This window comes from Euprymna scolopes, chromosome 24, assembly GCF_053919585.1.
Source record: "Euprymna scolopes isolate OS-2025 chromosome 24, ASM5391958v1, whole genome shotgun sequence".
Classification (NCBI taxonomy): Eukaryota; Metazoa; Mollusca; class Cephalopoda; order Sepiida; family Sepiolidae; genus Euprymna; species Euprymna scolopes.
The window spans coordinates 34,273,138-34,290,259 of NC_136505.1; the positions used below are offsets into that span (position 1 = coordinate 34,273,138).

Below are 17,122 nucleotides of genomic sequence, written 5' to 3' on the forward strand. Positions count from 1 at the left end.
ATATATATATATATATATATATATATAAATAACCTTACAAAATCAACAGTAAGTTCTCTACAGTGAAATATCTTATGGACTAAGCCATTGCGGGGAGAAAAATGAAACCTATTCCTGGTACACCGCGATAGGTTCCCAAATAGAGACAACAATCAATCGATCTGATCGCAAAAAGGTTATTTCACCAATTTCGATGACAATAAATTATGGGAGGGTGAAGCATTTGTTGATTCCTATTAAATGTCTTTTATATTAACGTTGTTTTTTTTTAAGAAAGTATGGGGAAAATAAATGCATTGGAATAAGATTTAAGAAATTGGTGAATAAATCCGGTTAAAAATGATGGTAAGTTGTTTCCCTTGATTTTTGACGGACGTAATTTATCAATTAAAAGGTTTCGTTACAAAAACGGGTCTTTCACCTAGCTTTTTCTTTCCCCTTTTCCGTAATAAACAACGACACTTTTTCTGATAAAAATGCCTTTTCTTGTATAGAAAAATGTGTTCTTGCTCTGAACCCATTAAAAAGATGTTCGATTTGCTAACCTGATATCGTGTTGATCTCTGACTAGAGATCGCTACACAAAGTTGGTATGCACATATGTAGTTAATAATGTTTGTATAAAAAAAAATTTATTATACATATATATATATATATATATATATATACGAGCAAACAGTTAATAAAACATGTTAAAAAACACTTTGAAATGAGTTAAAAACATATTTAATCTGAAAAGGAAATACTAGATAAGTGGATAGTCCTTAATCCGCGGAGTTTCGAAGAAATACTTTCCTTCTCGTCAGAGGGTAGGAATTAACAAAATGCGGGATCGGATTTTGCATGCAAAAATATTTGATGAAACAACAAGTAAGTTAAAGATCTTACTTGATAACCAAAACTCTGCGGATTAAGGTCTATCCACTTATCTAGTGTTTCCTACGAAAATTAAATATGTTTTAACTCATTTCAAAGTGTTTTTTAACATGTTTTATTAACTTTTGCTCGTATTATAAGCTCTATCTCCTATTTGGGTGTATCGAGCTTTTACATCTGGCTAAGATAACTTTATAAATATTATTTTTTTAAGATTTATAATATACTTTACTTTTACCATCTTGGATCATTTTGGTAAATTTAATTGTAATTTTTATTTTATATATATATATATATATATATATATATATATATATATATATATATAAAAGAAGGAACAGCAACAAAATCAAAATTGTTGTTCCTTCTTATGAAACTGATTTTTAATTTAATTAAAATTTGATTTTTAAATTTTTAAAATTTTTTAAAAATTTTTAAATTATAAATCACATTACTTAATATTGAATTAGCTCTAGGACATTTAACTATCGTGCTTATATATCTAAATTACAACGAGCACTTTCTATTTCCTGTATTTTAATTAAATTAGTAATTTCACTGTTACATTAAAATACACTTAGCTCTTTAGACTATTGTTCTAATCTCCTTTAAATTATATATATATATATATTATATATATATATATATATATATGGGTGTGTGTGTGTGTGTGTCCATGTGTGTGTGTGTGTGTGTGTGTAGTGATGGCTTCTTCAGATATATCCGCATATAAAAACAATTTTTTAAATATAGATGAACTAAAATACTTAAAAATTACTGTTTTAAAATATCACCGTTTTAATGAAGTCGATATATTTATATATTTTCTGTAAATCGATCAGCGATTCTCAGCCTAACGATGGGTTCAGAATCTTCTGTAATTATCTTTTTTTTTTAAGTTTATGTTAAGTCACGACACTATAACAGTTTATTTTTATACGTTTTTAACTCAGTATCTTCATAGGCACGCTATGGGCAAAGCCACACAGGGGAAGCCATCAACGCATTTCCATTGTAAGACATTGTGATGGACTAATGATACCGAGGAGACATTTACGAGTCTTATACATAATAACAACAGCAACAAAAAAATGTCGTCGATATACTAAAAGTGAACGCCTCTACACGCAGCGCGCTTTATATTATGAGGAAAAAAAAGTAGAAAAAGAGGAAAAGAACAAGAAAGTGAATCGGACAACAAGTAAAATAAAAAGAAGGATAGGCTTGTGAAGGGGGTATACCACTATAAATCACGATTTTAATGTCAATAAGCAATTGAAAATATAATCTTTCTCTGTTGAAATTAAAAAAAATAAAAACGTCTTATGTTATAAAAATGGAAATGATATTCCAAAGTAATGAAAATAAAAAGGAAAACTTGAATTATTTACGAGTTTAAAGATATTCGTTACTTTTAATTTCGCGCAACTACGCGGAAAAAGGATATAAAACCCCCACACCACACAAACACATTATACATATTCAGTTTTATAGACCATGTTCCGTCCGAATAAGGGAAACGAAAGAATTTTTTTTTTTGCATCACATACACCTCCCCAAGTTATTTACTTATGTTTTAGTTTACTTTTTTCGGATCAATCATCTCAAGGAAGTCTTTTCAATAAAGACGAAACGTTGATGAACTTACAAGTGATTAAAGTTATCTTTTATTTTATCTCTATAAGTTTTCTCTATATCTCTATACCTATAAAGTTGAGTGTTTATTAAAAGGCTACACTTCTATTAAAAATATTAAAACATCTTAATATACTCAGTCATGGATATACGAGCGACTACATAATGGTTAACTAATTAGCATATTCCTTTGAAAAACTAACGTTAATTAATAACTTAAACGTTTTTATATGGTTTTCTATTAGGCGATTGGTTAAATTCCACTATTACACTGAAATATATTTATGCATAGTTTCTACATTCTGCATAATCGCGTAGTATTAAAGATTCATTTTATGTTGGAAACATCTTTCCAATTTTCTTCTTGGTATAAGCAATATCTCAAGTTACTTGTATCTCGCTGACCGAAATATACTCATAATGTGTAGCGACATATAAATGGTTATGTAAAACAAATAAAAAGTATATCTTGTCCTACTTCGGTCTTGTATGCACTTCGTTAAAAATTCATTAGTTGCTTCACCTATTGAAAATATTAACCTGAAATAATTATATATATATGAAATTCAGATAAAATCAACAATTGATATAACCGGAAATAGAAAATATATATTTTGGAATAAGTTTCATATATATAGACATTTTTTAATTGTCACACTTTTGCAACGATTTTCCCTGGCTAAAACACACATATTAAGTTTCGCATACCCTATATATTAAATTTCATGTTTGTAGACCAAAACAATATATATACGCATACATCTATATATATAAAAGGCAAAAATCGGTGTGTATGTATGTATGTATGTATGTATGTATGTATGTATGTTTGTTTGTAACGCTAAAACTTTTGAAAGACGGAACCAGAGTTGACAAATTTGGTATCATATTGCACCTTGATCACCCGGATGACAAATATCGAAATTTCACGTCAAACGGACCAGTAGAAAGGGGTCAACTGATCGTTTTTCTCCTAGGGGGGCCCCCAAAAAAACCTGTCATTTTAACGTTATTCAATACGTGTCACGTGACGTGACGTCAGCTCAAACTTTTGACAGACACAACCAAAGTTGACAAATTATGTATCATATTGAACCTTGATCACCCGCATGACAAATATCGAAATTCCACACCAAACGGACCATTAAAAGGGGGTGAACTGATCATTTCTCTCCTAGGGGGGCCCCCCAAAAAACCTGTCATTTTAATGTTAATTAATATTACATAATCCAAAAACGCTTAGTCATGTCACGTGACGTGACGTCAACATCCAGTAATGGCGAACAAATGTAAACAAACACTTTGTTTTACCGATACTTTTGTAATTTCTCTTATGCTTTGTTCTAGAGATTATTAAACTCCATGACAATGTCTCCAACGTATTTAACTGGTTAAAAATAGTATTTATACAAGAGTTTTAACGAAAAATATCAGGAAAAAATGTACAGGAATAAAAAAAAATTCAGCTTTCAAAATATTCGTCGATAAAAAAACCGATCTTTATATTTACGCTAGCCATTTTGTATATTACCACGTGACCTGCTATCTCTTAAACTGGAGGGGGGGGGGATCCACTTGAATCCAACAAAACCAGTAATTTTTTTTTTCTATTATATATACATCATTTTCTATAAAATTAAGTGTAGACTTTATAATTAAAACAAAAAATGTTATTCATACTAAAAAAATAAACGCTTAGTCATGCCACGTGACGTGACGTCAACATCCACTAATGGCGAACAATTGTACCTATTTACTATGCCTCCCCACGGGACAGAGTTAGACACCAGGGTCGTTTTTTAACGTGGAGAAAAGGTACAAAAATAAAAATTGTCTCAGTCGTGGAGGATTTCTCCTCCACCGAAAGAGAACAAGAAATAGAAGTGCAGCATCTGAAGAACAGATACTACACTTTGATCTTGACCAAAAGGCCAAGAATGCGAACAATTGTAAATAACAACTTTTTTCACAAAACCAACACCGTCTTTCTTTTTTTTTCTCTCTCTTTCTCTCTCTCACCCACTTACTCTTCCCTCTCTCTCACCCTCTTTCTCTTGACGTCACACCACTGTTAAACTGTGGGAGGGGGGAACACATTCCCAGGCATTATCTCCTATAGATGCACATTTTATTAGAAATTCAGCTTTCAAAATATTAGACGATAATAAAAATATAAAACCAACACCCTCTTTCTCTTTTCTCTCTCTCTCACCAACTTACTCTTCTCTCTCTCTCACCCTCTTTCTCTTGACCTCCTACTACTGTTAAACTGTGTGTGTGTGGGGGGGGGGAAGAGGCAGCTTGAAAACCAACAAAAACAGTGCACAGTTTCCCAAGCATTTGGGGTGGGAAGGGGGGGAAGAAGCCGAGCGCACAGTTTCGTGTGAGAGAGAGAGAACAATTCTCAACCTATATACTCAACAAATTTTGTATCTACAGATTTGATAATTTGTATATAGGGTATTCAGACATAAGGAAATATATCTAGCATAATCTATCTATTATATCTATAAAAGTGAGAATGTGTGTGAAAGAGAGAGAAAGAGAACAATTCTCAACCTATATATTCAACAAATTCTATCTTTACAGATTTGAAAATTTGTATATAGGGTATTCAGACATTTGGAAATATATCTAGCATAATCTATTATATCTATAAAAGTGAGAATGTGTGTGTGAGAGAGAGAGAAAGAACAATTCTCAACCTATATACTCAACAAATTTTTTATCTACAGATTTAAAAATTTGTATATAGGGTATTCAGACATATAGAAATATATCTAGCATAACCTATCTATTATATCTATAAAATGACCATGTGTGTGTGTGTGAGAGAGAGAGAGAGAGTCAGAGAGAGAGAGAGAACAATTTTCAGCTTGTGTGTGTGTGAGAAAGAGAGAGAGAGAAAGAGAGGAAGGAAAATTCTCACCCTATATATTCAACAAATTTTTTATCTACATATTAGAAAATTTGGATATAGGGTATTCAGACGTATGGAAATATATCTAGCATAATCTATCTATTATATCTATAAAAGTGAGAATGTGTGTGTGAGAGAGAGAGAGAAAGAGAGAGAGAGAGAGAACAATTCTCAACCTATATATTCAACTAATTTTTTATCTACAGATTTGAAAATGTGTATATTGGGTATTCAGACATATGTAAATATATCTGGCATAATCTATGTATTATATCTATAAAAGTGTGAATGTGAGTGATGGAAAGAGCAAAAAATTCTCAACCTATATAACCTATAAAAGTGAGAATATGTGTGAGAGAGAGAGAGAGAGAACAATTCTCAACCTATATATTCCACACATTTTTGGGCACAGATTTGGAAATTTGTATATAGGGTAGGCAGACATATAGAAATATATCTAGCATAATCTATCTATTATATCTATAAAAGTGAGAACTTGTGTGTGTGTGTGTGTGTGTGAGAGAGAGAGAGAACAATTCTTAACCTACATACTCAACAAATTTTTTACCTACAGTTTAGAAAATTTGTATATAGGGTATTCAGACATATGGAAATATATCTAGCATAATCTATCTATTATAACTACAAAAGTTAGAATGTGTGTGTGAGAGAGAGAGAGAACAATTCTAAACCTATATATTCAACAAATTTTTTATCTACAGATTTGAAACTTTGTATATAGGGTATTCAGACATATGGAAATATATCTAGCATAATCTATCTATTTTATCTATAAAAGTGAGAATGCGTGTGTGTGAGATAGCGAGAGAGAGAGAGAGAAAAAGAGAGAGATAAAAATTCTCAACCTATACATTCAACAAATTTTATATCCACAGATTTGAACATTTGTATATAGGGTGTTCAGACATATAGAAATATATCTAGCATAATCTATCTATTATATGTATAAAAGTGAGAATGTGTGTGTGTGTGAGAGAGAGGACAATTGTCAACCTATGTATACAACAAATTTTTTATCTACAGATTTCAAAATTTGTATATTGGGCATTCAGACATATTTTAATATATCTGGCATAATCTGTCTATTATATCTATAAAAGTGAGAATGTGTGTGATAGAGAGAGAGAGAACAATTCTCAACCTATATACTCAACAAATTTTTTATCTACAGATTTGAAAATTTGTATATAGGGTATTCAGACATATGGAAATATATCTAGCATAATCTATTATATCTATAAAAGTGAGAATGTGTGTGTGTGTGTGAGAGAGAGAGAGAGAGAGAGAGAGAGAGAGAACAATTCTCAACCCATATACTCAACAAATTCTTTATCTACAGATTTTAAAATTTGTATATAGAGTATTCATACAAATAGAAATATATCTAGGATAATCTTTCTATTATATCTATAAAAGTGAGAATGTGTGTGTGTGTGAGCGAGAGAGAGAGAGAGAGAGAGAACAGTTCTCAACCTATACATTCAACAAATTTTTATATATAGGGTATTCAGAAATATCGAAATATATCTAGCATAATCTATTATATCTTTAAAAGTTAGAATGTGTGTGTGTGAGAGATAGAGAGAACAATTCTCAACCTATGCACTCTACAAATTTTTTATCTACAAATTAGAAAATTTGTATATAGGGTATTCACACATATGGAAATATATCTAGCATAATCTATCTATTATATCTATAAAAGTTAGAATGTGTGTGTGAGGTAGCCAGAGAGAGAGAGAGAGAGTAAGAACAATTTTCAACCTATATATTCAACAAATATTTGATCTACAGATTAGAAAATTTGTATATAGGGTATTCAGACATATGGAAATATATCTAGCATAATCTATCTATTATATCTCTAAAATTGAGAATGTGTGTGTGAGAGAGAGAGAACAATTTTCAACCTATATACTCAACAAATTTTTTTATCTACAGATTTGAAAATTTGTATATAGGGTATTCAGACATATGGAAATATATCTAGAGTAATCTATCTATTATATCTATAAAAGTGAGAATGCGTGTGTGTGTGAGAGAGAGCGACACAGAACAATTCTCAACCTATATATTCAACAAATTTTTTATGTACAGATCTGAAATATCACATTTGTATAGAAGTAGAAATCTTGATACCTACTCTGATACCTAATAAAAGAAAGGACACTCTTTAGGGCGGATTTTGATTATAACAAGTCACTAATTAGAAATTATAATAAACATTCTAATAATTTAAGAATTTTACCAAAATAAAATTGCATGGTAATCACCCAATTTCTGCCACAAAATTTTGATTGGCAGAACTCATAAACATAAAATATATATTTTCTAATTTCATCTTTTTTTTTTCTTTTTACATAATCTGGTTTGATGTTTTCCCAAATATTCAAATCACTATATTTTGCTGCTTAATATCAAATACAGCAACTGAGTTATTTTTATGCATCAAACAATTACATTTTCTCATTCATCCAAACTAATCACTGAACATCAATTTCATATTTTCTTCACTAAAATATTACTGTGCTTGATGTCATCAAGTGGAGCGGATCATTTTTTTTTCATTTGTTCACACATTTTTCCAATTTATATATATTTTAAAGATTCTTAGCCTATGTCATTGCATACCAATCTGTTTATTAAAAGTTAAGGTTCACTGTAAACACATATGTTACACCAAAATAAAAACGCTTCAGATAATGTCTTGATATTCAATTCAGTTTCTCACATGACATCTTATGAAGTTAGTAGAAATGTTACAGACTTTTGAATCTCAAACACTTTCAATACTGTGCACTGATATTTTCTTTTTTGCAATATAAGCACATTCATGATTTTTTTTACAAACGTTAAAAACTTTCACATTGTGTAGCAATATACTGAAACAATTATAAAAATATTTGTTTTTATTTTGAATGATGCAGGGCATCTGAAGAGAGATTTTTCTAACAAAATGAAAGTATAATTTTTAGCAATAGGTATCTAGGAAAAGGCCACTACATATGTTATAAGTTCCAAATTTCCACAACCTGGCAAATACTGGTACATGCTAGCAAATTTAGATTTGCAATTACAAAATATGATTCTAATTTTTTCCTTTGCTCTTTATTCTAACACTACACTAAGTTTACTGTGTTATTTCGCTACAGTTGATATTGTGTAGAACAATAAGAAAATCATAGTGAACAATGCATTCAACAAAATTTCACACACATTTCTAGATACCTATATCTAATAAGTTCAAAAGAAAGGACACACTTAGGGAGGTATTTTGGTGGTCAAGTCACTAAAAAGAGATTAGCTGGTTTCCCGGCATAGCCCAGGATATAATAAAGATTGACTGAAATACATGTTCTAGCTGGTTTCTAGGCGTTGCCAGGGATGTAATATAGACACATTATGTTGTATATTACCTGTTCTCTTCTCCCTAAGGTAAAACAATTTCATATACATGCTGTAAATTACCTATGCTAGGGATAAAACATGAACAATATCAGTCCTAGGGTAGATAAAACAAATAATACATAGAGATGAAAGATTCCTCTCCCCTAAGAATAAAGCATATGTTCAATATCTGCTTTTGTTTTTTTCATTGTTTATACGGTCCCGAGCAACGCCGGGTAGCCCTGCTAGTCTTCTATATATCTATATATATAAAAGGCAAAAATCGGTGTGTATGTATGTATGTATGTATGTTTGTTTGTAACGCTAAAACTTTTGACAGACACAACCAAAGTTGACAAATTAGGTAGCATATTGCACCTTGATCACCCGGATGACAAATATCGAAATTTCACGTCAAACGGACAACTAGAAGGGGGTTAACTGATCATTTTTCTCCCAGGGGGGCCCCCCAAAAAACCTGTCATTTTAACATTATTCATTAGCTGTCACGTGACGTGACGTCAGCTCAGTAAAATGTCGGCTACGCTGAGCCTCTGACGTACATTAAAGCTGCCTGCGAGGAGTATCATTGATACTATAACACAGTTAAATATTAGTTTAAGAGTCGAACCGTTATTACCAACGGATTTATCGCACTTCAAAAAGAAGAATCCCAAAATTACATAAAAATTGACGTAGGGAAAATGTTTTTATTTTTGCTTGAAGTTTTTTACCGGCGAAGAAAGATGACTATGCTCTTTGCTATAGTTTACCATGTAAACAAGGCTTTAGCCATTTTGTTTTTACCTCCTAACTCTGTTAAACTGGAAGGGGGAGGGGTGGCTATCAGTATAAGGCCGCTTAAATACACGAAAATTACTTTTATACGAGTTTGTTTTCTTATGAATGGAACCGCGTTTATAGGGGGGAGGGGGGAGGAGGCAATGTGCACAGTCTCCCAAGCATTACCTACTATAAAAAAAGATGCACATTTACCCTCTTCTCTCACCCTCTTTCTCTCTCTCTCTCTCTCTTTCTCTTCTCTCTCTCACTCTCTTTCTCTATCACCCTCTTCTCTCTCTCTCTTTCTCTTCTCTCTCTCATCCTCTTTCTCTCTCTCTCACCCTCTTCTCTCTCTCTACCTTTTTCTCTTCTCTCTCGCACCCTCTTCTCTCTCTCTCACCCGCTTCTCTCTCTCTACCTCTTTCTCTTCTCTCTCGCACCCTCTTCTCTCTCTCACCCGCTTCTCTCTCTCTACCTCTTTCTCTTATCTCTCTCTCTCTCAACCTCTTCTCTCTCTCTCTCTTACCCTCTTCTCTCTCTCACTCTCTGTGTACACCTTTTTCTCTTCTCTTCTCTCTCTCTCTGACCCTCTTTCTCTCTCTCTCACCCTCTTTTTCTGCTCTCTCTCACCCTTCTCTCTCTCTCTCTCTACCTCTTTCTCTTCTCTATCACCCTCTTTCCCTGCTCTCTCTCACCTTCATCTCTCTCTCTCTACCTATTTCTCTTCTCTCTCTCTCCCTCTGCTCTCTCTCACCCTCTTCTTTCTCCCTCACCCTCTTCTCTCTCTCTCTCACCCTCTTCTTTCTCCCTCACCCTCTTCTCTCTCTCTCTCTACCTCTTTCTCTTATCTCTCTCTCTCACTACCCCTCTCTCTCTCTGTCTTACCCTCTTCTCTCTCTCTCTACCTCTTTCTCTTATCTCTCTCTCTCACTACCTCTCTCTCTCTCACCCTCTTCTCTCTCTCACCCTCTTTCTCTCTTACCCTCTTCTCTCTCTACCTCTTTCACTTCTCTCACCCTCTTTCTCTCTCACCCTCTTTCTCTGCTCTCTCTCACCCTCTTCTCTGCTCTCTCTCACCCTCTTCTCTCTCTACCTCTTTCTCTTCTCTCTCTCTCACCCTCTTCTCTCTCTCTTACCTATTTTGTAATATATATATATAGATATATATATTGTACAAACTATTGTACAAACTATTACCACTTATCAAGGCCTATAGGCCACTCGAGGATGAAAGTTTAAAAGTGCACAGTAGTCAAATTCGGCAAAGATGACGGAACCGCTTTAAGAGGAGGATGAATTATTCAGTGACTCCAACCTATTTTGTTACATATATGTATGTATATATTTTTGTAAAAAATATATATTACTACTTATCAAGGCCCATAGGACACTCGAGGATTACAGTTGAAAAGTGCACAGCAGTCAAATCTGGGAAAGAGGATGGAACCGCTTTAACGGGAGGATGAGTTATTCAGCGACTCCAACCTATTTTGGTATATATATATTTATATCTATATTTATTTTTAAATATATATTACCACTTATCAAGGCCCATAGGCCACACGAGGATGAGAGTTTAAAAGTGCACAGTAGTCAAATTCGGCAAAGATGATGGAACCGCTTTAAGAGGAGGATGAATTATTCAGTGACTCCAACCTATTTTGTTATATATATGTATGTATATATTTTTGTAAAACATATATATTACTACTTATCAAGGCCCATAGGACACTCGAGGATTAGAGTTGAAAAGTGCACAGTAGTCAAATTCGGGAAAGAGGATGGAACCGCTTTCACGGGAGGATGAGTTATTCAGCGACTCCAACCTGTTTTTTTATATATATATTTATATCTATATTTATTAAAAAATATATATTACCACTTATCAAGGACAATAGGCCACTCGAGGATGAGAGTTGAATAGTGCACTGTATAAAAAATACGGTAAAGAGGATGGAACCGCTTTAACGGGAGGATGAGTTATTCAGCAACTCCAACCTATTTTTTTATATATATATATATATATACTTTTATTAAAAAATATATATTACCACTTATCAAGGACAATAGGCCACTCGAGGATGAGAGTTGAAAAGTGCATAGTAGTAAAATTCGGGAAAGAGGATGGAACCGCTTTAACGGGAGGATGAGTTATTCAGCGACTCCAACCTATTTTTTATATATATATATATATATATATATATATATATTTATAACAAAAATATATTACCACTTATCAAGGCCCATAGGCTACTCGAGGATAAGAGTTGAAAAGTGCACATTAGTCAAATTCGGGAAAGAGGATGGAACCGCTTTAACGGGAGGATGAGTGATTCAGCGACTCCAACCTATTTTGTTATATATATATATATATATATATATATATATATATTTTGTACAAACTATATATTACCACTTATCAAGGCCCATAGGCCACACGAGGATGAGAGTTTAAAAGTGCACAGTAGTCAAATTTGGGAAAGAGGATTTAATCGCTTTAATAGAAGGATGAATTATTCAGCGACTCACACCTGTTTTGGTATATATATATATATATTTATAAAAAAATATGTATTACCACTTATCAAGGCCCATAGGCCACTCGAGGATGAGAGTTAAAAAGTCCACAGTAGTCAAATTTGGGAAAGAGGATGGAACCGCTTTAACAGGAGGATGAGTTATTCAGCAACTCCAACCTATTTTGTTATATATATATATATATATATATATATATATATTTTTCATAAAATATGTATTACCACTTATCAAGGCCCATAGTCCACTCGAGGACGAGAGTTGAAAAGTGCACAGTAGTCAAATTGGGGAAAGAGGATGGAACCGCTTTAACGGGAGGATGAGTTATTCAGCGACTCCAACCTTTTTTTTTATTTTGTAAAAAATATATATGACCACTTATCAAGGCCCAGAGGCCACTCGAGGATAAGAGTTGAAAAGTGCACAGTAGTCAAATTTGGGAAATTTGTTATATATCTATTTTTTTGTTACTTAGGCATTTCCACTTATCAAGGCCCAGATACATCTCGAGGATAAGAGTTAAATGTGCACAGTAGTCAATTGGACAATAAGGCCCAGAGGCCACCCGAGGATAAGGGTTGAAAATGGCAGTAGTTAATTGGACAACATAGTAATCGTTAGTAATGGAAAGTCGGGAAATTTGTTATATATATATTTATATTTTGTTTAGATAGGCATTACCACTTATCAAGGCCCAGAGGCCACTAGAGGATAAGTGTTGAAAAGTGCAGTAGTCAATTGGACAAAATATAGTAATTGTTAGTAATGGAAATTCAGTAAATTTGTTATATATATATTAATATTTTGTTAAATACGCATTACCACTTATCAAAGCCCACAGGCCACTCGAGGATAAGGATTGAAAAGTGCACCGTAGTAGTCGGTTGTAATGGAAATGCGGGATATTTGTAATATACCTATTTTTTGTTACTTAGGCACAACCACTTATTAAGGCCCAGAGGCCACTCGATGGTATTACCACTTATCAAGGCCCAGAGGCCACTCGAGGATAAGCGTTTAAAAGTGCAGTAGTCAATTGGACAATATAGTAATCGTTAGTAATGGAAATTCAGTAAATTTGTTATATATATGTATATTTTGTTACATACGCATTACCATTTATCAAGGCCCAGAGGCCACTCGAGGATAAGGATTGAAAAGTGCACAGTAGTCAATTGGACAATATAGTAATCGTTAGTAATGGAAATTCAGTAAATTTGTTATATACCTATTTTTTGTTACTTGGTCATTTCCACTTATCAAGGCCCAGAGGCCACTCGAGCATAAGAGTTAAAAAGTCCACAGTAGTCAATTGGACAATAAGGCCCAGAGGCCACCCGAGGATAAGGGTTAAAAAGTGCAGTAGTCCATTGGTCAATATAGTAATCGTTAGTAATTACTACTTCTCAAGGCCCAGAGGCCACTCGAGGATAAGGGTTGAAAAGCGCAGTAGTCAATTGGACAATACAGTAATCGTTAGTAATGGAAATTCAGTAAATTTGTTATATATATATATATTTATATTTTGCTAAATACGCATTACTACTTATCAAGGCCCAGACGCCACTCGAGGATAAGGGTTGAAAATATTCAACAAATTTTTTATCTACAGATTAGAAAATTTGTATATAGGGTATTCAGACATATGGAATATATCTAGCATAATCTATCTATTATATCTATAAAAGTCAGAATGTTTGTGTGTGTGGGTGTGTGTGAGGTAGAGAGAGAGAGAGAGAACAATTCTTAACCTATATATTCAACAAATTTTTTATCTACAGATTTTAAATTTGTTATAAAGGGTATTCATACATATGGAAATATATCTAGCATAATCTATCTATTATATCTACAAAAGTGAAAATGTGTGTGTCTGTGAGAGAGAGAGCAATTCTCAACCTATATAATCAACAAATTTTTTATCTACAGATTAGATAATTTGTATATAGGGTATTCAGACATATGGAAATATATCTAGCATAATCTATCTATTATGTCTATAAAAGTGAGAATATGTCTGTGTGTGAGAGAGAGAGAGTAAGAACAATTCTCACCCTTTATATTCAACAAATTTTTATCTACAGATTAGAAAATTTTTATATAGTGTATTCAGACATATGGAAATATATCTAGCATAATCTATCTATTATATCTATAAAAGTGAGCATGCGTGAGAGGAGAGAGAGAGAGAGAGAACAATTCTCAACCTATATACTCAACAAATTTTTTATCTACAGATTTGAAAATTTGTATATAGATTATTCAGACACATGGAAATATATCTAGCATAATTTATCTATTATATCTATAAAAGTGAGAATGTGTGGGTGTGTGAGAGAGAGAATGAGAGAGAACAATTCTCAGCTTATATATGCAACAAATTGTTTATCTACAGATCCGAAATATCACATTTGTATAGAAGTAGAAATCTGGATACCTATTCTGATACCTAATAAAAGAAAGGACACTCTTTGGGGCGGATTTTGATGATAACAAGTCACTAATAAGAAATTATAATAAACATTGAAATAATTTAAGAATTTTATCAAAATAAAATTGCATGGTAATCACCCAATTTCTGCCACAAAATTTTGATTGGCAAAACTCATAAACAGAAAATATATATTTTCTAATTTCATCTTTTTTTTTATATAATCTGATTTGATGTTTTCCTTAATATTCAAATCACTATATTTTGCTGCTTAATATCAAATACAGCAAATGAGTTATTTTTTATGCATCAAACAATTACATTTTCTCATTCATCCAAACTAATCACTGAACATCAATTTCATATTTTCTTCACTAAAATATTACTGTGCTTGATGTCATCAAGTGGAGCGGATCATTTTTTTTTCATTTGTTCACACATTTTTCCAATTTATATATATTTTGTCTAAGATTCTTAGCCTATGTCATTGCATACCAAGCTGTTTATTAAAAGTTACGGTTCACTGTAAACACATACGTTACACCAAAATAAAAACGCTTCAGATAATGTCTTGATATTCAATTAAGTTTCTCACATGACATCTTATGAAGTTAGTAGAAATGTTACAGACTTTTGAATCTCAAACACTTTCAATACTGTGCACTGATATTTTCTTTTTTGGAATATAAGCACATTCATGATTTTTTTTTACAAACGTCAACAAATTTCACAATGTGTAGCAATGTACTGAAACAATTATAAAAATATTTGTTTTTATTTTGGATGATGCAGGGCATCCGAAGAGAGATTTTTCTAACAAAATGAAAGTATAATTTTTAGCAATAGGTATCTAGGAAAAGGCCACTACATACGTTATAAATTCCAAATTTCCACAACCTGGCAAATACTGGTACACGCTAGCAAATTTAGATTTGCAATTACAGAATATGATTCTAATTTTTTCCTTTGCTCTTTATTCTAACACTACACTAAGTTTACTGTTTTATTTCGCTACAGTTGATATTGTGTAGAACAATAAGAAAATCATAGTGAACAATGCATTCAACAAAATTTCACACACATTTCTAGATACCTATATCTAATAAGTTCAAAAGAAAGGACACACTTAGGGAGGTATTTTGGTGGTCAAGTCACTAAATAGAGATTAGCTGGTTTCCCGGCATAGCCCAGGATGTAATAAAGATTGACTGAAATACATGTTCTAGCTGGTTTCTAGGCGTTGCCAGGGATGTAATATAGACACATTATGTTGTATATTACCTGTTCTCTTCTCCCTAAGGTAAAACAATTTCATATACATGCTGTAAATTACCTATGCTAGGGATAAAACATGAACAATACCAGTCCGGGGGTAGATAAAACAAATAATACATAGAGATGAAAGATTCGTCTCCCCTAAGAATAAAACATATGTTCAATATCTGCTTTTGTTTTTTCATTGTTTATACGGTCCCGAGCAACGCCGGGTAGCCCTGCTAGTCTATATATATAAAAGGCAAAAATCGGTGTGTATGTATGTATGTATGTATGTTTGTTTGTAACGCTAAAACTTTTGAAAGACGGAACCAGAGTTGACAAATTTGGTATCATATTGCACCTTGATCACCCGGATGACAAATATCGAAATTTCACGTCAAACGGACCAGTAGAAGGGGGTCAACTGATCGTTTTTCTCCTAGGGGGGCCCCCAAAAAAACCTGTCATTTTAACGTTATTCAATACGTGTCACGTGACGTGACGTCAGCTCAAACTTTTGACAGACACAACCAAAGTTGACAAATTATGTATCATATTGAACCTTGATCACCCGCATGACAAATATCGAAATTCCACACCAAACGGACCATTAAAAGGGGGTGAACTGATCATTTCTCTCCTAGGGGGGGCCCCCAAAAAAACCTGTCATTTTAATGTTAATATTACATAATCCAAAAACGCTTAGTCATGTCACGTGACGTGACGTCAACATCCAGTAATGGCGAACAAATGTAAACAAACACTTTGTTTTACCGATACTTTTGTAATTTCTCTACTGCTTTGTTCTAGAGATTATTAAACTCCATGACAATGTCTCCAACGTATTTAACTGGTTAAAAATAGTATTTATACAAGAGTTTTAACGAAAAATATCAGGAAAAAATGTACAGGAATAAAAAAAAATTCAGCTTTCAAAATATTCGTCGATAAAAAAACCGATCTTTATATTTACGCTAGCCATTTTGTATATTACCACGTGACCTGCTATCTCTTAAACTGGAGGGGGGGGATCCACTTGAATCCAACAAAACCAGTAATTTTTTTTTTCTATTATATATACAGCATTTTCTATAAAATTAAGTGTAGACTTTATAATTAAAACAAAAAATGTTATTCATACTAAAAAAAAAAAACGCTTAGTCATGTCACGTGACGTGACGTGACGTCAACATCCACTAATGGCGAACAATTGTACCTATTTACTATGCCTCCCCACGGGACAGAGTTAGACACCAGGGTCGTTTTTTAACGTGGAG

The 17,122-nt window shown here is 32.8% G+C and overlaps 1 pseudogene; it reads right to left on the reverse strand.

The window, feature by feature from the left end:
• Window positions 1–4,321: 4,321 nt before the first annotated feature.
• LOC145246985 (U2 spliceosomal RNA) lies at window positions 4,322–4,455 on the reverse strand (annotated as a pseudogene).
• Between the last annotated feature and the right edge of the window lie 12,667 nt (window positions 4,456–17,122).